Here is a 10,652-nt window from a genome sequence, read left to right as displayed (position 1 = left end):
AAAAAAAAAAAAAACTGATATGAATAATGAGTTCTGGGTTGCAAAGGAAGTTTTCTGGTTTGTTTTTTTTTTTTTAATTAATTTTATTGGTACATTTGAGGTATACAATATAATGACATTTTATCACTGGAAATTTGTATCTTTACATAATATATCTTGGTTCTTATTTTTTCTCCATTCCCCTGCCTCCCTTGCAAAGGAAGTATTTTTATATTTTGCATTTGTTTTTAAGTCTTTCTTTGTTCACAAGTTAAAAATACAAGTGCTTGGGCTGGGGATTTAGCTCAGTGGCATCTTCCTGCCTCATAAGTGTAAGGTCCTCAGTTTGATACCTGGTACCAAAAAAACAAGTGCTAAGAGTGTGTTTTGTTTTTGATGCTGGGCATTGAAGTCAGGGCCTCTCACATGCCAAACCTGCACTCTATCACTACCAGCATCCCTAGCCCATTTAATTCAAATTGAAGCTAGTATGTTTCCCTATTCTCCCTTTAAGAAACCAAACAAGCAGAGCATGATAATGCATACCAATAATCCCAGCTACTCAGGAAGCTGAGGCAGGAGGATCACAAGTTGGAGAGCAGACTGGGTAGCTTAGACCCTGCTTCAAAATAAAAAATAAAGGTCTAGAGATGTGGTTCAGCAGTGGAGTGCTTGCCTAGCATGCACAATGCCCTAGATTCAAATAAATATTCTCATGTTCTCATACTGAAAGAAATATTTCTCATATTCAGGACCTCAGAAATAAGTATAAATATGCTGGGCAGAATGGCACACACCTATAATCCCAGCACTTGGGAGGCTGAGGTAGGATCACTATGAGTTCAAGGCCAGACTAGGTTACACAGTGAGTTCAAGGCCAGTGTGAACTACACAGCGATACCCTGTCTAACCCGCCCCACCAAAAGTATGAACAGGTAAATAAGTAGGTAGGCTGGGATGCAGCATCCCTGGGGTTCAATCCCCAAAACCAGAAAGCAAAAAAACAACAATAAAAATACAACTAGCCAATCAATCAAAACAGCTAAGTCGTGAATTAGCTTAACATACTCAAGGTCTGAGAAACAGACGAAAGAGAATTTGCTGACCGTAAGACCTCTCTGGCCAAAGCACAGGTAACGAGGACACATTATTTGGTACCCTCTCAGCAACAGTTCCCAGGATGCAAAATCTCTGAAACATCGGGGCTATGCTGTAGATACAACCTCTGCCTTGTGCCTATTGGGAAAAATGGAGACACAGCACACTGAACACATTCTCTGTGCAGGTCCTAATTGTGTATAATGAATGGTTGTTGGTTCTTGGGATACTGCAGTTAAACCTCATGTAGACACTTAGGTTGTATGGAATCACAGAAATTCTAGTTTGCTGGTCAAATGGAGGCCACAGCAGATTCTCTGTTAGATGCAACTCCGGGCTGCTGCAAACCCATCAGCAGGTGCCTGATTGTGAGCTGCAATCTCTCAGCAGCATGGCAGTCGTGGCTGACTCACCTGCTCAGTGTCAGATCGATTCCGCTTTCCTTCAACTGGAGCCCGTTCACCTCGGATCACTTTGGGCTTCCGTTTTTAGCTTGATTCTGATGACATGGTTGTTCCTTGAGGTAGGGAAGAGACAACAGAAAGCTTTTAAGAGGAGAAAGTTTTTGAGGTTTTCTAAGGTCAGCACTAGGGATTTCTCTCTTTTTTAAATCTGAACACTAAAATCTAACTAGAAGTTCTGGCTTCCTACAGATGTAATAACTGAAGCCTCTGTAAAATCGAGAATCATCCTTTATTCTGTCCAAAATGAATTTCTCTGCGTCACCTTTTTTCTCTCCAATGCTGAGGAATGAACCCAGGGCCTTGCAAATGCTTGGCAAGTGCTCTACCCCTAAGCTATATCACCAGCCCTTTACCTCTACTTTTTTGGTGTTTTGAGACAGGGTCTCACTACGTAGTTGAGTCTGACCTGTAACTCTCTATGTAGTCCAGGCTGGTCTTGAACTTCCAGCGATCCTGCTGCCTCAGCCACCCGAGTGCTGGGATTACAGGCATGCACCAGCACGCCCGGCGTTTTACCTCTTTTTTAAAACAGGTTTCACCAACCACCCACTGAACTTGGAATATCCCTTCCCATCCCCACTCACATTCTGCTCACACTCTTCACAGAAGCATCCTACATTCTGGTATTTACCTAGCAATCCCAGGTGCCATGTTCTCTCAACTCAAGACTCTAGGCCAGGCCTCCACATTCCTCTCCTGGACTACAACTAACAGTCGTACAGAGCAATGCTGTCTAAATTCTCTTTTATAGAAAGATACCCAACTAATTAATTCCTTTCCTGTTTTATAATTTTTACTGGCTCTTTACAATGCACTGAAAGAAGTCCAAATTCCCTGGTCAACTCCCTTGCCACCTCTCATGGTTATCACCACAAAAACCCTGAAGTGGGCAGCACTGCGTCCCTTACCTGATTGACCTGTCGCCAACACTAATGGATAGAGCCAGCAGTAGGTTGTGGTGGAGTCAGAGAGTGCCTGGAGTTGGAATCTCCACTCTACTGTTTTATGACTCTTGAGTTCTGGGACAAGTTCACGTCACTTTTCTCTGCATATACTTCCTCACAAATCAAGTGAGTCCCTACTTCAGGGGTTGTCGGGGGCATTAACACAGGTGACACTCCACTGGGGAAGGTGAACTGGGATGGAGCTTTGGATGGTGCACGGTGATCTCACACAATGCTGGACACCTAAGGAAAAAGTCAATCTCTTTTCAATTCTTTTTTTGTTTTGCTTTCTTAAGACAGGGTCTCACTATGTAGTTGAGACTGACCTGGAACTCACTATGTAGCTCAGACTAGTCTCAAACTCACAGAGATCCTCCTGTCTCAGCCTCCCAAGTGCCAGGAGTGCTGGGATTACAGGCGTGGGCCACCACCTCCGGGCTTTAATTCTTTTTTGAAACTTGCAATCACTTCAATAATACCTCAGTTCCCTAGCTCACCTTTAACATCTAAGAATGGCAAGATTCCTTTGTAATAAAAGGATTTTGCTTCAGAGATTTCAACAATGAAACCTGGCCTAAATTTGTTAACAATGATCAGTATATCAAGTATCTTGAAATTTTCTCTCAAAGAAAATTTTTCTCTCAAATAAAATTTAAGTTTAAATAGTGACTGGACTGAGAGTATGGCTCAGTGGTAGAGCGTGAGTCCTGAATTCAATCTCCAGTACCCTCCTCTGAAAAATAGTGACTGGATAAAAAAAACCCTTATTAGGGTTCCTGAGAAGTTTGGGAAGTTAGTAGTAAACTGATTAAGCAAAATCCACAAAGGTGGGACTTCAAAGCCTTAAGTGCTGGAAATCCCGACTTTGGCAACATAGCGTGACTGGCACACAAAAAATGTACAACAAACCTAAACAGTGCTGTAATTACACGCCGGTAATTCCTGCTACTAGGGAGGCTGAGTTCGCCAAGTTCCAAGCTAGCCTAGGCAATTTAGCAAAACCCTGTCTCAAAATAAAAACAAAAAAGGGCTGTGGATACAGCTCAGTGATAAAGCGCTCCTAGGTCCAATCCTCAATACCACACACACACACACACAAAACCGGTTACCACCACTGTCATCATCATCAGAAGGATACACAGTACAAGATACTGTAATGAATACTTTGCAGATGAGAAAACACCGCTACGGCCCCGAACAGGTACCCTGAAAATGGAAGGCAGAACCTTTCCTTCCGCCCGTCCAGGAGTTCCAAGCCCAGTCCATCGCCCCCCCCCGCCCCCCCACGGCCCTAATTCCCTTCTCACCTCACCTCGTCTCTCAGCGAACTAATCCAACCCAGCGAACTACTCCCGGCAGCGGGACAACCGCTATCCACGTACCACAGAGAAACAGAAGGAAAGAGCGGCCGACCGGAAGTGAGGCTGGAGGGCCGTAGTGAGGCGGGGCGCGCTTTATCCCGCGAGAAGCGCAGAGCGATGTGGGAAACAAGGAAGCGGAGGTTTGCAACTGGGCTACGTAGATATGGCTGACCTGAAAATCGGGAAACGAGCTTTCAGGACATGGATTCACTCTTTTCCTAGCGAGTAAAGCTGAGCCCAGCAGTTGGTGGGCACTTTGCTGATTTGTTGAGTAAATGAGTTTGTGGTATGCTTAAGATTGTAGCTATTGTATTGTAGATTGAATCTAGCTCTTTCACATTGAGCTGCGTCCTAAGGCCTTTTTATGTTGAGACAAGTTCTAAATTGTTGACTTGCCCAAGCTGCGTTGAACTTGCGGTCCTTCTGCCTCAGCCTCCCACACTGTTGGGACTGTAGGCATGCGCTACCATGTCCAGATTTGAACACAGTACTGTATTTGAAAGCTTCAGTGTTTCTTAACCCTGGCATGAATTGTAAGACAGGGCCAAGGATTTTGGGGGTAAAATCCCACTTATCTGGAGCTAGAAATACTCCTATCCTGAATCCTGTTATGAAGATAGGGCTTTTGGCTCTGGAGTGACAATGAAAATTCCCTCCCTGAGAGTAGCCCTGGAGCACAATAGCCTCCAAGGGGGCTGATCAGCCAGGTGGAACTGGGAAGCTGGTCAACTCTGCTCTTCCCTCCGTTGGGTCCCTGCTGAAGTTCCCTGCAGATAAGAAATGAGGCTGCAACTTATAGTAAATATTTAATTGGTTCCATTAGCAACTCCAGCACGTTTTCCTGGTAGAGAGGCAAAATCAGGCTACCCTGGGGTTCGTGAGGTATTGGAATGGGTTCACAGAGGAGGTCCCAAGTCAATGATCCTGTTCCACAGATCTCACAGCTCTGGAAAATGAGGGTGCAGTTGACAGAATGTGGTGGCGAAGAAATGCGGAATGATGGAAATGCGTTGGCCTGCAGTGAGAAGGGAGCTGGCAGGAGAAAGGCCAAACCTACATATTCTAGTCTCAACTTCATTATGTAAAGGGAAATCAGCCTCTCTTCATTTGTCTACTATTGGGACTGCCCAAGGGGTCTTCTGTCACATCTGTTCTATCTGCCAATTCTGTATTCCAAATTCTGCAATTCAAACCCAAGTGCTAGCTTCTGGGTTTCTGTTCCATGTCTGTCTCCTGCCCCCAAATCCTCCCTGTTCCAATCTCTTTCTCTAGCTTCACTGGGTAGAACCCTGGATCTCTTGACAGCTGAGGGTTGGTGGCAGTTCCCAGCTTTTTCTCAGCAGGACGAATTTGGCTCAGACTTACTTGTCTAGCAAGTGGGTGACCCAGTGGAGACCAGGGAGTTCTTGAGGGCCATGCCTGGTCTGACTTCCTCCTCTCCCACCCCACCTCTAACCACTGGTTGGTTATTCTACCTTCTGTGCAACTAAGCTAAATCAAGGATTTCCATGGTGATAATCTGGGGACAGGAGGCCTTAAAATGAGTAATCTTAGGGAGGTAATGTGACAAGACCTAGAAGGTTGCTATTCTTCACTCGGAACTTAGAAACGACTTCCAGCAAAGAGAAGGACATGGGCGGGGAGGGTAGGAAGTTCTGGACAGAACTGTAACTCCTCAGAACCTTGTCATCTTTGAGCTGAGCTCTCTCTACCTGTCAGAGTCCTCCCAGAGCCCAGAGAAAACCAAGACAGCAGGACCAGAAGTTCCTCTGCCCCAGGCTGCCCTGAGAGAGAAGGGGAAAGAGGTGGAGGTAACAGCAGCATCACTGAAGAGGTGAAATCTTCAAGGGGATCATGATCCGAGACTCCATGTGCCGCACCAAGGGGCCTGTGGAGAGAGGGACAGATGTCACACAAGGGGCTGAGGAACGTGCTCGCATGCGCGCGCACACACACACACACACACACACACACACACACACAGAGGCTTCTACAGAGAGGCATCAGGTGCTAAGACGAGCCTCATGCCCTCCTAAAAGGGCACATGGATAGTACTAGGTTGTCCCAATTACAGAATAAAACAGGACTTCGGTGGTGATGCCATGAACATTCTTTAAAACATACATCTTTTCCTGTATATGTGGAAAAAAAAATAACTGGATGGCTGGGGATGTAGCTCAGTGCAAAAGTGCTTGCCTAGCACGTTTGGCCCTGGGTTCCATCCCCAGCACTATAAAAAACAAAACAAAATAATGGCATAGTAAAAAATTATTTCTCAGATACCACTAAGGACAAGTATGGCGATATAAAGAAAATAACTGTAAGATTGTGGATATAGCTCAGTAGCTTGGGCAAGGTCCTGGGTGTTCAACCCTCAGCACTGGGTGGGCAGAGGAGAGACAGAGATAGAAAAAGAAAAGAAAGAAGGAAGTAAGAATCATCATATAGTCATAGTACCATTGTATCCTAGCACCGAGGAAAAGGTTATATGAGAGTCCTCAAGTGACCGAGCTTTGAAAAACTGCCTCACTTTCCATTTGGGGAGGTTGCAACGCAGAGAGGGTCAGCTAGCTCAAGGTCACCCAGAAAGTTAAGACTCTTACTGCTCAGAGCTCTTCACACTTTAACGTGCATACAGATCACCCACAGTTCCTGTTGAAGTGCAGATTCTGATTTAACAGCTTTCTAGGAGAGCTGATGGGTGTTTTTAAGGAGCGCCCAGGGTATGTGCCACTGTCCGTCGGGAGCACACTGAAGAGCAAGGCTTGCACCACCTCCTTCAGTAGACACATTCGTCCTCACACCAGCTGGAAGTGTGACGGAGGGAGGGAAAGCTCCTCAAGGGCAAGGACAGCCTTTTATTTATAGATGTGCACCTGCCCACTCACCCGCCAGTCCCCCCACACATAACACGTCAACACCTACTGACTCCACCTTCTAGCAAAGTGGCAAAAAACCTGCTCAAAAACAAAAGATTGCTGCGTGCTTCTTGCCACAGTGAGGCCAAAGCACTCGTCATAAATTAGTTCGTAAGTTCTCCCAGCCACCTAGTGAGGGAGGCAGGACCAAAATAACCAGTTTATCAAGGAAAAAGCAGCCTCAGCACAGTGCAAAACCACCCCCAAGGTGGTGGTAGGCATCCAGCTACTCTGCAGCTCTCAGGCAGGGGTCACCTGGCTATATTATGGTCCCCTAGAGCACTCAGAACTGTCTCTACCATGTGGAGTATGCTATCAGAATAGAAAACCAGGGCCGGGGAATTTAGCTCAGTGGTGCCACCACCTTGCAAGCACAAGGTCCCCAGTTCAAATCCCTGTACAAAAAAAAAAAGAAAACCAGTAACCCACCATCTTAAAGTGAGTTCCCAGCTGGGACCCAAGGCACACACCTATAATCCCAAAACTCCAGGAGAACTGCAAGTTCACGCCCAGCCTGGGAAACTTAGCAAGACCCTGTCTCAAAATTTAAAAAATTAAATTTTCTTTTTTGAGACAGGATCTTGCTCTGTAGTTCAGGCTAGTTTTGAACTGACTTTGTATCCCAGGCTAACCTCAAATTGTGGTAATCCTCTTGCCCCCCCACCCCCTTAGTACTGAAATTACAGGCATGCATCACCCACCACACCAGGCTACAATTTCTTTCTAAATTTTAAAGGAGCTAAGGATGTAACCCAGTGCAAAGGCTCTCAGTTAGATCTTCAGTATCTGCCCAAAAACAATGAGCTTCCCATCCTTGCAGGCAATCAAGATTCCCTTCTCCTCAAACAGGGCTGCCAGCAGATGACCTCCCAAGGCCGAAATGACTGAGAGGAGGTGCTCACCTGTATAGCAGACGTTTTCATCCCAGCCCCTCTTCCTCCAGGCAGCATCTCGAGTCTCCTCCCGAGACTGCAGGTCTCTGGGCTGTGGGAAAGAGGCTCATTCCTCAGGTCAGAGGATCTGACCTCTTCCCCAACACAGGTCCCCACTGCCCCAAAACCTGGCCTCCTATCTCTTCCTCCTTCAGGCTATCAGCAAACATTTTCTGCTTTGTCAATCTCATCCAATCAATGAAAAGATTAACTTTATATAGTTACAAATAGGGCCAGGGATTTAGCTCAGTAGTTACGCCTGCTTTGCAAGTGCAAAGTCCTGAGTTCAATCCCCGGTACCAAAAAAAAAAGTTTAATTACAAATAATAATTACAGAGAAGAAACAAGGAAGCAAGACAGAGAAACATGGTGACAAAGAAAAAAAAAAGGCTTGGGCTGGGGATTTAGCTCAGTGGTTCCACCACCTGCCTCACAAGCCTAAGCGGTCCTGAGTTCGATCTCCAGTAAACACACACACACACACACACACACACTCTCTCTCTCTCTCTCTCTCTCTCTCTCTCTCTCTCTCTCTCTCAGATGAGGGGAGGGAACAGCACATAGAAAGGCCTTGTGGTGGTGTGGAAAGCCCTTCAGAGTTCGCATGACCACGACTGCTAAATCTGTGTTTCCAGCCCCACACTCTCCTGCCGACTCTGAAGTATACGGGTCGTGCCCATGTGACATCTGTATTTGAATGTGTCAGCATCTTAAACGTAACATTTCAGAGAGCCAAAATTAAATTCCTGACCCCTCCGGCCTACTCCTCCTCCAGACCTCTCGGTCTTAGCGAAGGACAACGCACAGCTGCGCAGAGGAGCCTGGAGCAGTTCTGGAATCTTCTCTCTCGTCCTCCCTCCCCCGTGACAGTTTATCCTCCAGTCCCACAGGTCAGCCTCGACATTGTAACTGTACAGATGTCTCCGCATCCCCTTCTACTCCCCGAGGCCAGGCCCCATCCCTGCCCGCATGAACCAGTGTGAGCATCTCCAGATCCTTGCTCCTCCACCAGGCGCTCTCAGTACGGCGCACAGCAGCCAGAAGAGCCCTAAGAACACTGTAGCAGCCTCCCGTTGCATTTATGATAAATCCCAACTCCTCCCCTGGCCTGTGAGGCCCAGTTTATGTAGTATCTCCCCTGTCTTCTGTCCCATCCCTTCTCACTTTCCTCCACTACTCCACACTGGCTTTCTTTTTCACCCCTCAAAACCTCAAAGGCAGCTGGGTGTGGTAGAACATGTCTGTAACCCCAGCAAACACTCTGGAGGCTGAGACAGGAGGGTCGTCAGGAGTTCCAGGCCAGCCTGAACCTCATAGTGAGACCCTATCTCAAAAACAAAACAAAACAAACACAAACAGCCTTTCTCACTTGTCGTGTCTTTGCCCAGCACTTCACAGCTGCTCCTTCTCATCTTTTAGCTCTGCACTTCCATGTTACCTCTTAGAGAGGCCATTTCATCTGCCCAAGCCAACCAAGGTAAATATCCTGTTTTCTCTATCACATCTACCTGCCTTTTTTCCCACAGATATTATTATTATTACTATTATTTTATTATTACTTTTATTATTTTATTAATTTGGTACTGAAAATTGAGCGTACGATCTTGTGCTTGCCAGGCAGGTATGGCGCTGCTTAGCTAAACCCCCCGCCTTAGATATTATTATTTATAAACATCTGAAATTAATATGTTTTTTTTATTAGTTTACATCTGGGGTAGCACCTCCCTCTACTAGAGTGTAATTTCCACACATGCACTAACATATTCTCATTGCTTTTTGTTTTTTGGTTTTCTTCTGTTTTTGGTACCAGGGATCAAACTCACAACCTTTCACTTGTGAGGCAGGCGCGGTGTCAATGAGCTAAATCCCTGGCCCTGTATTCCAACTGTTTACAAGTGGCAGTGGAGAAATGGGACAAACAGAAGGCTCCTAGAAAGTTCCTGACCTACCCCAGAGATGGTGTACAACGTAGAGTTCTCCTATCTGCGAGAAGAAGCCGCCCACTGCTTCCTGGTTCTCCTGCCGGTACTTGATGGCTCAAGCTCTGCAGATGGCAGAGTGTGGGGAAGAGGCCAGGCCAACGCGAAGCAACTCCCAGGATGACCCCAGGCTGATTCCTTGGCCACACCTCACAAAAGGGACCCAAGGTAGGGCCTGTGGCATTCAGTGATGCTTGGGGATGATGGAAGTGCAGCAGCTGGCTGATTTTTTACCAAAAGCAGCCTCACTTCCTCTAGGAGACCTATATCTTATGGCTGGATCCTTTTCTGGATCCCTGAGGGGCAGAGCAGGTTCCTGTGACAGTTCTGGACAAGTGGTCCACTAGGGGTTTCCCACAGCCCAGCCCCAGTGCCACCACTCACCAGTTGTTGCCCCACTCGATCATGGTTCCTGGCTGAAATAGAACCAGAGGGAAGAGGGAATGAGCACGGCCTTGGAGTCCCAGCATCACAACAGGGCAGGGACGGACTCTGTGCTGTCTGTCCAGCTCCAGGGGCCTCCCCAAGTACACCCAGGAACATAGACTTCTCCTCTGAGCCCGTGGGGCCAGGCTGGCCAGGGGCCCAGTCCATGCACTGGGACACAGGGCCCACCCCCTCAGGCACCTGCAAAGCAGGGATGGTGGGAGGCGGAGGGACTGTGGGGGAGGGAGGCACCTTGAGTTTGTATGTCCTCAGCTCATAGAAGTTGGGGCCAGCTGTAGGCTGTGGCTCATTCCAGAAGCTGAATGCCAGGAGCAACTGATTTCTCCTGGACAGCAGCATGCAGCTCCGCTCCTTTCGGAATTCCAGGTACTCCTGTGGGCATTGTGATCAGGCACCTAAAGCAGGGATGGTGGGAGGCGGAGGGACTGTGGGGGAGGGAGGCACCTTGAGTTTGTATGTCCTCAGCTCATAGAAGTTGGGGCCAGCTGTAGGCTGTGGCTCATTCCAGAAGCTGAATGCCAGGAGCACAA

At 47.2% G+C, this 10,652-nt stretch overlaps 2 long non-coding RNA genes and 1 pseudogene across 4 annotated transcripts; all 3 read right to left on the bottom strand.

Moving 5' to 3' along the window:
* Positions 1 to 563: 563 nt before the first annotated feature.
* Positions 564 to 3,872, bottom strand: LOC104853363. Of its 3 annotated transcripts, none has more exons than XR_777768.3 (4): positions 3,798 to 3,872; positions 2,450 to 2,728; positions 1,491 to 1,594; positions 564 to 598 (listed from the first exon to the last, which is right to left on the bottom strand). It is a non-coding gene; the product is annotated as an uncharacterized LOC104853363 (long non-coding RNA). The 3 variants fall into 3 exon arrangements; XR_777769.3 differs by having other exon boundaries at positions 3,793 to 3,811; XR_002024943.1 differs by lacking the exon at positions 564 to 598 and adding an exon at positions 1,182 to 1,215.
* Positions 3,873 to 5,318: 1,446 nt separating this feature from the next.
* LOC117285020 lies at positions 5,319 to 7,811 on the bottom strand. The gene is made up of 2 exons (XR_004516026.1): positions 7,667 to 7,811; positions 5,319 to 5,734 (listed from the first exon to the last, which is right to left on the bottom strand). It is a non-coding gene; the product is annotated as an uncharacterized LOC117285020 (long non-coding RNA).
* A 1,702-nt stretch (positions 7,812 to 9,513) lies between these two features.
* LOC104853364 lies at positions 9,514 to 10,500 on the bottom strand (annotated as a pseudogene).
* Positions 10,501 to 10,652: the final 152 nt, after the last annotated feature.

Source organism: Fukomys damarensis, unplaced genomic scaffold, assembly GCF_012274545.1.
Source record: "Fukomys damarensis isolate Sample0158 unplaced genomic scaffold, DMR_v1.0_HiC HiC_scaffold_5, whole genome shotgun sequence".
Taxonomy (NCBI): Eukaryota; Metazoa; Chordata; class Mammalia; order Rodentia; family Bathyergidae; genus Fukomys; species Fukomys damarensis.
The sequence above is the reverse complement of the archived record's forward strand: the minus strand, read 5'-3'. Positions and strand labels throughout refer to the sequence as shown.